The 10,015-nt window shown below is 51.5% G+C and overlaps 1 protein-coding gene across 29 annotated transcripts in view; it reads left to right on the top strand.

Moving 5' to 3' along the window:
- The first annotated feature begins 515 nt into the window (after positions 1 to 515).
- Positions 516 to 10,015, top strand: part of LOC121676044 (collagen alpha-1(VII) chain-like) — an 89,959-nt gene continuing 80,459 nt past the window's right edge. For 28 of the 29 annotated variants that reach the window (XR_006020368.1, XR_006020367.1, XR_006020370.1 and 25 more), the window contains exons 1-2: positions 516 to 1,542; positions 8,338 to 8,541. The gene's annotated coding sequence lies outside the window, so the exon portion shown is untranslated. The remainder of the gene's footprint in view (positions 1,543 to 8,337; positions 8,542 to 10,015) is intronic. The other variant, XM_042051975.1, reaches the window with a different exon arrangement.

The raw sequence follows: 10,015 nt of genomic DNA, 5'->3' as shown, positions 1-10,015 counted from the left end.
CATCAAATACTCCATCTTTCCATAAGTTACTCCAATTTTTCCATAAATTACTCCATTTTTCCATAAATTGCTCATTTTTCCATCAGTTACTCCATTTTTTCATAAATTTCTCCATTTTTCCATAAATTACTCCAATTTTTTCCATAAGTTACTCCATTTTTTCATCAATTACTCCATTTTTTCATCAATTACTCCAGTTTTCCATCAAATACTCCATCTTTCCATCAGTTACTCCAATTTTTCATAAATTACTCCATTTTTCCATAAATTACTCCAATTTTTTCCATAAGTTACTCCATCTTTCCATCAGTTACTCCATTTTTCCATAAATTACTCCATCTTTCCATGAATTACTCCATTTTTTCCATATATTACTCCAGTTTTCCATAAGTTACTCCATTTTTTCCATCAATTACTCCACTTGTCCATAAATTCCATTTCTCCCCTTGGCTCCCAGGGTTTCCCTGCAGCTCAGTCTCAAGGGAATCCTATTTTCCTGTGGATTTTCCAGGTTTTTCCACAGGCACTCCAGAGCTTTCCAGCTTGCACTGTTGGTGCTTTAATGTCATTTCGGATCCGGCAAATTCCCAATATTCCCAAGCAGTTCTCCCAGCTTTCAAGAACTGAAATCATGGAATTGTGGAGTCATTTTGGTTGGAAAAGATCTCCAGGATCATCAAGTCCAACCAGGACTGTCCCAAACCACGTCACCAAGTGTCACATCCACTCGTTTTTTGGACACTTCCAAGGATGAAGACTCCACCACTTCCCTGGAAAACCCATTCCATGCCTGCCCACTCTCTATCAGTGAAGGAATTTTTCCTAAAATCCAACCTGAACCTCCCCTGGCACAGCTTGAGGCCGTTTCCCCTCATCCCATCACAAGATTCCTGGGAGAACAGGCCCAACCCAAAACCTCCTTCCAGGGAATTTGGGGATTTTTCCTCGTGCAAGAATGGAGCAGCAACAAACGAAGCCGAGGATTGAGGTGGGAAGCCAAGGAGAGGAGATAAAAAGTGGGATAAAAATCCGTGGAACTCATCAGCACAGGACGTGGAGAACGTGGGAAAAACAAAGGAAGTGGTTCAAAACTTGAAGATTCCCAGAAGTTCCTGCAGGGTGGTGGTGAATGGAAGCACATTCCAAGGAGCTCCAGGAAGTCACTGAGCTCTGGATCCCTGGATTATGGAAGGATGGAGCTGTCTCCATGTGCTTTTCCTGCTCTCCCACTCCCCTTATCCCTGGAGGAAGCACCCCCCGACCTCTGCCTGCGGCTCCCGCGTCGTTCCCTCATCCCTCGCTCCCAACATCTGCTGCCTCTGCAGGAATATTTCCCTGGCACCAGCTGCAGCTCCCTGGCAGCATGAGAAGCAGCAGGGTTGACTCCCAGCTCCTCGATTTTTCCCAGGATCTGCAGGATTTTCCGTGTGTCCTGGAGTGCTCAGCTCCTTTCCCATCTCTGGTGAGGCTTCAGAGGATGAAACACCTCCAAAACCGCTGGATTTTGGATGCTGCCCTTTCCTTTTGTCTCCTGTGGACCAGGTGAGTGAAAAATGGGAGAAATGTCTGGAAAAATGGGGAAAACTCCCTGCCCTCCAAAGTGAGGACACGAGAGAAGGTTGGAATCCTGAGCCTGATTGGAATTCTGCCAAAAAAAAAAAAAATACTGCCAAGGAGGGAAAATGAGATTTATTCTTGATCTTGTTGCTGTCTCTGGGCTGGGGTTTTTATGCTGTGACCTTCTCGTGAATTTTCCAGCTGGTAAACCCCACTTGGAGCAAAAAATATCTGGAAAAGGGACCAAAAAAAAATAAAAACCCACCAAAAAATGAAAAAAAAGAGGAGATCTGTCAGGTACCTTAAATATTCTTTGGAACACTCAGATTCAGGAGAATGATGGAAATTTAGGGATAATTTGCCTCCCTCCTTGCCTTAAATCAAATCCGGCAGCCTCTTATTTACAGGGAAGAGAAAATCTGAAGTGGAGGCTTAAAACCTCATCCAGAGGAGTGGCTCTGGTTATTTTTAGGGATCACTGGCTGTTCTTTCCCTTGGAATAAATCAGCATTCCATGATGGGCTGTGGTGGGTGACCATCACCGTGAGGGCACAATTTTGTGTCCCTCAGATTTTTCCTTCTCCCCTCATTTCTCCTCTAAAGCAGCAGCTCAGCTGATGGCATTCCATGGGAGAAATGGGATTTTTCCCCTCTTTTCCCCCTCTGTTTTCCATCTGATTCCCCACGGAGCAGCCACAGATTTCTTCCCATGGAAAAGCAAAATCAGGAGGCACTCAGGGACCTCAGGAAGGGCTGGTGACAGAGGCCACCCCTTCTCTGTCCAAGAAATGCAGAATTAATTCTTTTATTCTCATTTTCCTTCTCCCTCTCCGATTCTTTTAATCCTGGGAATATTAATATTGTTAATACCCTGGAAATATTAACATGAATACCTTGAAAATATTAATTTTACTTCTCTAAGGAAAGCCTGGAGGTGGCACTCAGAGCTCTGGGCTGGTGCCAAGGTGGGCACAGCTTGGACTCGATGGTCTTGGAGGGCTTTTCCAACTGAAATAACTCTGGAATTCTGTGGGATGGGATCCCTCCAGAGCTCTGGGAAACTTGGCAAAGGAATGGGAGATTTTTGGTGTTCATGTAGAGCAAAGTGGGACCTGAGCAGCTGAACCTGCTGGGAGTTGCTCGGATGCTTCCAGCAGGGATCATTCCCTCAGCTGGCGCATCCCGAACGTCCGTGGGTGGAATTGGGATGCTCCAGCTGTGGGGGATGATCCATGGCTCAGATCTGAGGGCTTCCCTCCCCATCCCACATCGCTTCCCAGCCTTTCTCTGGGATCTGTGTGGGAGGGCTGACACCTCCCAGAACTTCCATCCAAATATCCTGGAATGAGAGGAGGCTCTGAGATCTGGGAATGGTCAGGCTGGGAATAAAGGCCATCCCAAAAAGCAGAATGGGCAAAATCGCTGCTGGGTCGTGACCAAAATTGTGACCAGAAATTCCCAACACATGGAATTGCAAATCTCATCCCTTCCTGGAGCTCACGGGGCAGAGCAGCCTGAGGAAAAAGCTTGGGAAGAGGTGGAAAAATGGTCTTAATTCCTTAGGTTCAGCAGTGAGGGAACCTTTGGATAACAGCGAGGGGCAGAGGTGTCACTTGGAAATGGTTCTGGATCAGCAGCTCCTCTGCTGAGCTGCAGGAGATGTTTTTAGGATTTTTTTAGGAGCTGGAATCCCATTAACTTTGGGATGGGAACATGGACACATGATGGATTTCCCCATGCTGGACTCCAAAAAGTGGGAATGAATCCCGTGGATAAAACTTCAGCTGTTTCAACTCTTCTGATTTTCTCTTCAGCTGAATTATGGGATTTCTAACAGCAGAATTTTGACCAGGTTTGTCCCGATCCCCAGTTTGGAGAGATCCAACCTGCAGAGCAATCCCGGAGCTCCCGACCTGTGGGAATGGGATGAATCCCGACCTCGTTGCTTTCTGTGACCATGAGGTCTCAAAATCACAAATTCTCTTGAAATTGCCTTTTTTTTTTTTTTGCCATTCTGCTTCCCACAGGGATCATCCCAGGAGGACACCACTGGGAATGTGCTCCAGGGCTGAGACCAGGACCTTTAGGTCTCAAAAGCATTGAGGGGAGAGGCCATGATTGGGTTGGGAAGTTGGAAAATTGGGAAATTTGGATCTCAGGCTGCTCCTGTGCTCAGTGACCAAACTGAGGTGACTTTTTCATCCCTGGCAGTGGTTTTGTCACCTGCCCACCGTGGAATTGCCACCAGCTCTGGACCGGTGTCCCCAGGGAGCTCTGGGAATGGCAGCAGCACATCCAGCCTGGAAATCCCAGGATCCCGGGATCACTGAGGTGGGAAAAGCCCTCCAAGATCATCGAGTCCCAGCTGTGCCCCATCCCCACCTTGTCCCCAGCCCTGAGTGCCACATCCAGGAATTCCTTGGACACCTCCAGGGATGGGAACTCCAAACCTCCCTGGGCAGTTCTTTCCAATTCCCATCAACCCTTTTCATGAGGAAATTCCCGTTCCTGGAGTCGTTCCCTCTGGATTCTCCACGGGGATGTTTTCCCTGGTTCAGATTCCCAGATTTCCCTTCCATTTCTGGTCTAAACCTGCTTTTATTTTCCACGTTGAAACATTCCCAGTGAATTCCTGCACCTTCCCAATGAAAAACCCCTTTCCCAGCGGGATTTCGAAACCCCAAAAAGGCGCTCTGTGCTCCAAAGGAGATCCTGAAGGGTTTTTTCCTTTTCCATTCTTTTTTAATTGAAATGGATGAAAGGGTGGGAATGTTTGGAGTTGTTTGCCATGGAACTCATCCAGCTGGGCATTCCCTGGCATCCAGCTATGCTTGGATTCACTCTGGAGATCCAGTGTGGCTCCTCACTGGTCCAGGACTGGTCCCATCTCCTCATTCCTTGATTACATTCCCAAAGAATTGGAGCAATCCGCTTCTCCCAAACCATGTCTCTGCTCCAAGGGGAGCTGCTCTTGTCTCCCTGGATTGATTCTTGGGTTGCTCTGGGTATTTTTGGATGGAAAAGGAGCAAATTTTGGCATGGCCATAAATGGGTGAAAGGTGTCCGTGGGGAGAACCAGTTAAACCAGTAATGGGGAGGAGGACGCTTCCCATAATCCCAGTTACAGCCCTCTTGTGGGTTGGTCGTTCCAAGCAATGTTTCATCTCCGTGTTTTCCATAAAAAAAGGAGGGAGAGGGATTTTTTTGTGTGGATACAGGGACAGGACACAGGGAATGGCTTCCCAGTGCCAGAGGGCAGGGATGGATGGGAGATTGGGAATTGGGAATTCCTGGCTGGGCTGGAATTCCCAAGCCTGGCTTGGAAACTTGGAAATTCCTGGCTGGGCTGGAATTCCCAGAGCAGCTGGGGCTGCCCCTGGATCCCTGGAAGTGTCCAAGGCCAGGCTGGACACTGGGGCTTGGAGCAGCCTGGGATAGTGGGAGGTGTCCCTGCCTGTGGAATGGGGTGGCACTGGATGGGATTTAAGGTCCCTTCCCTCCCATTCTGGGATTCTGGGATTCTAAACCATCTCTGTTGCGTTTTCCATGGAGCAAAGCGGGAGAGTCCAGCAAGAAAAACACCTGGAAACACCATTTTGGACCAGAGCAAAAGCCACTCTGGAATCTGGGGGCTGAATTTATCAAGTGAGAGCCTTTATCTCGAAGGGAGGCTGATAAGAACCATCCCCGGAGCTGGAAATCCCAAAAGCTCCACTGGGCTGAGTGAGACCTCGTGGAGCATCCTCACTCCAGCTCTTCCTGGCCTCTCTGTCCCATCTCTCATCCTGAAAAGTCGTTTTTGGGTCTGTCCTGCTGCTTTTGAGGCCTCGGGAAGGACAAGGAAATGGGAACAGGAGCTGGGCGCCTTTCTGGTGTTTTTCCAGAGGTGGTTTGGGATCAGCAAACGCTGCTGGATGACCTTTCCCAGCTTTTATCTGATGGATGACATGTGGCTGCCAGGACACTTTGCTCAATATCAGGCCTGAATTCCAGCAGATCCCTCCTCCAGAGGGGTTGGAATTCAGGGAAGTGCCGGCTGCACGTGAATGCTCCTCTTTGTTTGCCTTGCCTCGCTCCCATTCATTGCTCCCAAATATTCCTGATTGCTCCAGGAGCTGAGGAGCCTGGCTTGGAAACTTCCCAAATTTCCTTCAGCACAGTTTATTTTTGTGATTTCCACTTGGCCTGAGCTTGATGTTCCCCTCTCCGGGTGGTTTTTTTTTTTTTTGATGATTAAAGAACTCGTTTTGTTCTTCACCCCTGCCCTGAGCCTTTGATGGAGCCTGTTTGGCTCCAGGGTTTGGGAATAAAAGCACGGAATTGTTCAGCTCCAGGTGTTCCCATCACAGCTGTCAAGAGCCCAGCATGAAAATTCCAGGTGGCCTGAGCCCAGATCCATGGAGAAAGGTGGCCCATCCCAACATTTATGGGCAGGGACACCTCCCACTGTGCCAGGCTGCTCCAAGCCCGAGTGTCCAGCCTGGCCTTGGGCACTGCCAGGGATCCAGGGGCAGCCCCAGCTGCTCTGGGAATTCCATTCCAGCCCCTGCCCACCCTCCCAGCCAGCAATTCCCAATTCCCAATCTCCCATCCAGCCCTGCCCTCTGGCACTGGGAAGCCATTCCCTGGCTCCTGTCCCTCCATGCCTTGGCCCCAGTCCCTCTGCAGCTCTCCTGGAGCCCCTTTAGGCCCTGCAAGGGGCTCTCAGCTCTCCCTGGATCCTTCTCTTCTCCAGGGGAACATTCCCAGCTCTCCCAGCCTGGCTCCAGCCCTGGGAACAGCTCCGTGGATTCCTCTGGATTTGCTCCAGCAGCTCCACGTGCTTTGGATGTTGAGGATCCCCAAGTGCCACATCTCCCCCTCTTCCCAACCCCTCCAGGGTTAAACCCTGCTGGAGCCGGGTTAAAAGCAGAACTCCGTGTCCTGCCTCATTTTGGGCACCTCCAAATGGCAGCTGGAGCCCCTGATCCTGTCGGGAATTGCGTTGGAGCTGCACAAACCCCTCCTGATTGCCCCGCTCTGGGATTGGGAGTGGATTCAGTTGCTGAATGCAGATCCAATTGCAATTAAGCCCATTCAGCTCCCTAACGAGGCATTCAGGGCTTTGGGAGGTTTGCAGGGTTCAATTAGGCTCAGTTGTTAAGCCTGAGTTTATGGAGTGCTCCTCCTAAGCCTGGGATCGGCATCAATCCCTAAAACTGAAGTCATCCTGGAGAGTTTGGGGGTGATTCAGGCAGAAACGATCTGAAGGGGAGGAAAAATTGTGGATATTCATGGGCAGGAAGCAGTTAATTCCTGGGATATTCCGCTGGAGTGGGGGAACATCGGTGATTTCCCTGCAGGCTCGGGCTGGGAAGAGCAAAATTCCACCTCTCCCGACTTTGAAACCCGTGGATATTTGAGCACCTGGAAGCTGCTGAATGATTTAAATCTCCTTTAGCAGCTCTTTGAGACTCTCGTTTATTAACGGGGCTGAGCCGAGCCTTGGGCTTCACCTGGGGCCACGTGGGGCTGGGATTCCCTGGAATGCTTTTTCCCATCCCAAGCCAATGTGCTCCTGTTCACCCTGGAGGTTCCTGGTTTTCCCTTTTCCTCTGTCCTTGACCTTTTTGGCCTGTTTAGCTCCTGGCCAGAGGATCTTTAGGGATGGATGGGACCTACCAGGGTGAGAGCTGCTCTTCACCAGCTCTGGAATTCCCAGGACCCCGGGCACGGAAATCCTCGGTGGGATCCCCTACTCCGAGCAGGAAAACTGCTGCTTTTTTGGGATATGGGATCTCTAAATCTTCCTTATTTTTGTTCTTCCCTGAGCTGAAATCTCCTCTGTTTGTGTGGTGGGAGCTCCAGGGGTGGCTGGATTGAGATTTTCCCAGTCCTTGGGAATGCAGCTCCGGATTTGGTTGCAGGAGGTGGGGGTTGGAGCTGGGGATCCCAGGAGGGTGAGAATTCCAATTTATTCCTGGGATCCTGTTTGGAGCTGAGCATCCCAGGAGGGTGAGAATTCCAATTTATTCCGGGGATCCTGTTTGGAGCTGAGGGTCCCAGGAGGGTGAGAATTCCAATTTATTCCTGGGATCCTGTTTGGAGCCGAGCATCCCAGGAGGGTGAGAATTCCCATTTATTCCTGGGATCCTGTTTGGAGCTGAGCATCCCAGGAGGGTGAGAATTCCGATTTATTCCTGGGGTCCGGTTTGGAGCTGATCTCCCTCTCCAGGAATCCCCATGGAACGTGTCCCACACATTCCCAGCCCTGCACAAGACTCTGCCCACCTCACCCAGAGCTTTGGGGCCGCCCCACTGTCCCCACCCCAAGGAGCCAAGTGCGGTGCTTGTGTCCTTTCTGGGGTCGTTTCCTGAACGTTTGAACCTCAAACGTTCCCTTCCCTGCCTCAGTTTCTCTCTGCCTCCCAGTCTCCCATCTGGGAGACAATTCCTTAGGAATCTCTGCTGTCGGGAGATGAGGCAAATCAGGATTTCATTGGTGGTGTCCTCGCTCGTGCCCCTGCAGCCCCCCCAGCCGTGTCAGAATCCCGTATTTGAACCATAAATCAGTTTTTCACCCCGTGCCTGGTGTTTTCCATCCTCTCCAGGTGCTGACACCTGGAATTTTTTACTCCCTTGGGAACAAACTTTTCCCCTCTCCCTGCGCCGGCCCCTTCCCTTGCAAACATCCCAGTTATTTTATTACTATTCTTTTATGCCCACAAGGTAAAAATCTTACCATTTTTTCCCCTTCCCTCCCTTTCTCCCCCCTCTCCATTCCCACATTCCTGCCCGGAGCTGGGGGGTGGCATCCCCGTTCTCCCGCTCCATCCCAGCTGCCGGGAGGGAATCGGAGCTGGAAGGGGGGATACGCCTGGAGCAGCCCCTCCTCCTGCCTCAGAACTTCTTCTCCCGAGCCTGTGGAAGTTTGTCGGCCGCGGATTCCCGGTGGAGGGATCCTGGGACGCTCCGGCCCGGCGGGAGAAGCCGGCGTGGGGCCGGGTGAGCAGCGGGGTCCGGCTGTCGCTGGCTGTTTGTCCGTCCGGGGTTGGGCTGCCTTGGGGGTTTCTCCGCTCTTGCCGCTCTCAGGTTGCGGGGAGAAAGGAGGGAGAGGGGCCGGGGGAGGAGGAGGAGGAGGAGGAGGAAGCAGCAGCAGCTTCCAAAGGGGAGGGTGAGGAGCAGCAGCTCAGGATGAGGAGGATGAGGAGGAAGATGAAGAGGCAGCTGCTCCCAAAGGGGAGGATGAAGAGGGTGAGGAGGCAGCAGCTCCCTGATGGGGAGGAAGAGGAGGGTGAGAAGCAGCAGCCCCCAAGGGGGAGGATGAGGAGGCAGCAGTTCCGGATGAGGAGGATGAGGAGGAAGAGGAGGATGAGGAGGAAGAGGAGGATGAGGAGGAAGAGGAGCAGCAGCCCCTGATGGGGAGGATGAAGATGAGGAGGCAGCAGCTCCTAAGGGGGAGGATAGGGAGGAAGAGGAGGATGAGGAGCAGCAACTCCAGAGGAGGAAAATGAGGAGGAAGATGAGGATGAGGAGGCAGCAGCCCCTGATGGGGAGGATGAAGATGAGGAGGATGAGGAGGCAGCAGGCTCTGGTGGGGAGGAAGAGGAGGATCAGGAGGATGAGGAGGAAGAAGAGGATGAGGAGGGTGAGGAGGCAGCAGTTCCGGATGAGGAGGAAGAGGAGGGTGAGGAGGAAGAAGAGGATGAGGAGGCAGAAGGAGCCCCAGCTTCCCCCTGTGCTGCACAGCTGGAACCCCTTGGTGCTGTCCTAGAAGGGCCCGAGGTGCCCCAAACGCATCTGGAATGGGAATTTTGGGATGACTGAAGGGCCCAAGGTGCCTCAAACCCGTCTGGAATGGGAATTTTGGGATGACTGAAGGGGCTGAGATGCCCCAAACCCGTCTGGGGTGGGAATTTTGGGATGACTGAAGGGGCTGAGATGCCCCAAACCCGTCTGGAGTGGGAATTTTGGGATGACTTTGCACCTCCCCTGGTGGGATGTGGCTCAGGGGCATCACGGAGAGGTTGGGAAGGAGATTCCAGAGCATCACGGAATATCCAGGGTTGGAAGGGCCCCACAAGGATCACTAAAGTCCCACTCCTGGTCCTGCCCAGGACAATCCCAAAATCCCACCGTGTGCCTCAGGGTGGCACCCGAACATTTCGGAAGCTCTCTCGGCATCGCCAGAGTTCCCACAGCTTTGGTTTGGGGTTTTTTGAGGTTTTTTGGGAACAATCCAATTCCTGTTCAATGCATCCAGGGGGTCTGAGCATGGAATGGGCAGAATCTGGTCCTGGATTTTTGGGTGTCATTTGCTCCTTTTTGGGTGTCACTGGAATTTTGGGATCACTGGAATTTTGGTCTTTTTTGAGTGTCACTGGAATTTTGGGATCACTGGAATTTTGGGATTCAGTTGGTCCTTTTTGGGATCACTGGGTTTTTGGGATCACTGGAATTTTGGGAGTCATTTGGTCCT

The sequence above is a fragment of the Corvus kubaryi genome, unplaced genomic scaffold, assembly GCF_017639235.1.
Source record: "Corvus kubaryi isolate FWS band 111438036 unplaced genomic scaffold, C.kubaryi_AGA036_p1.0 135, whole genome shotgun sequence".
Taxonomy (NCBI): domain Eukaryota; kingdom Metazoa; phylum Chordata; class Aves; order Passeriformes; family Corvidae; genus Corvus; species Corvus kubaryi.
This window is presented reverse-complemented; position numbering and strand designations above follow the sequence as displayed.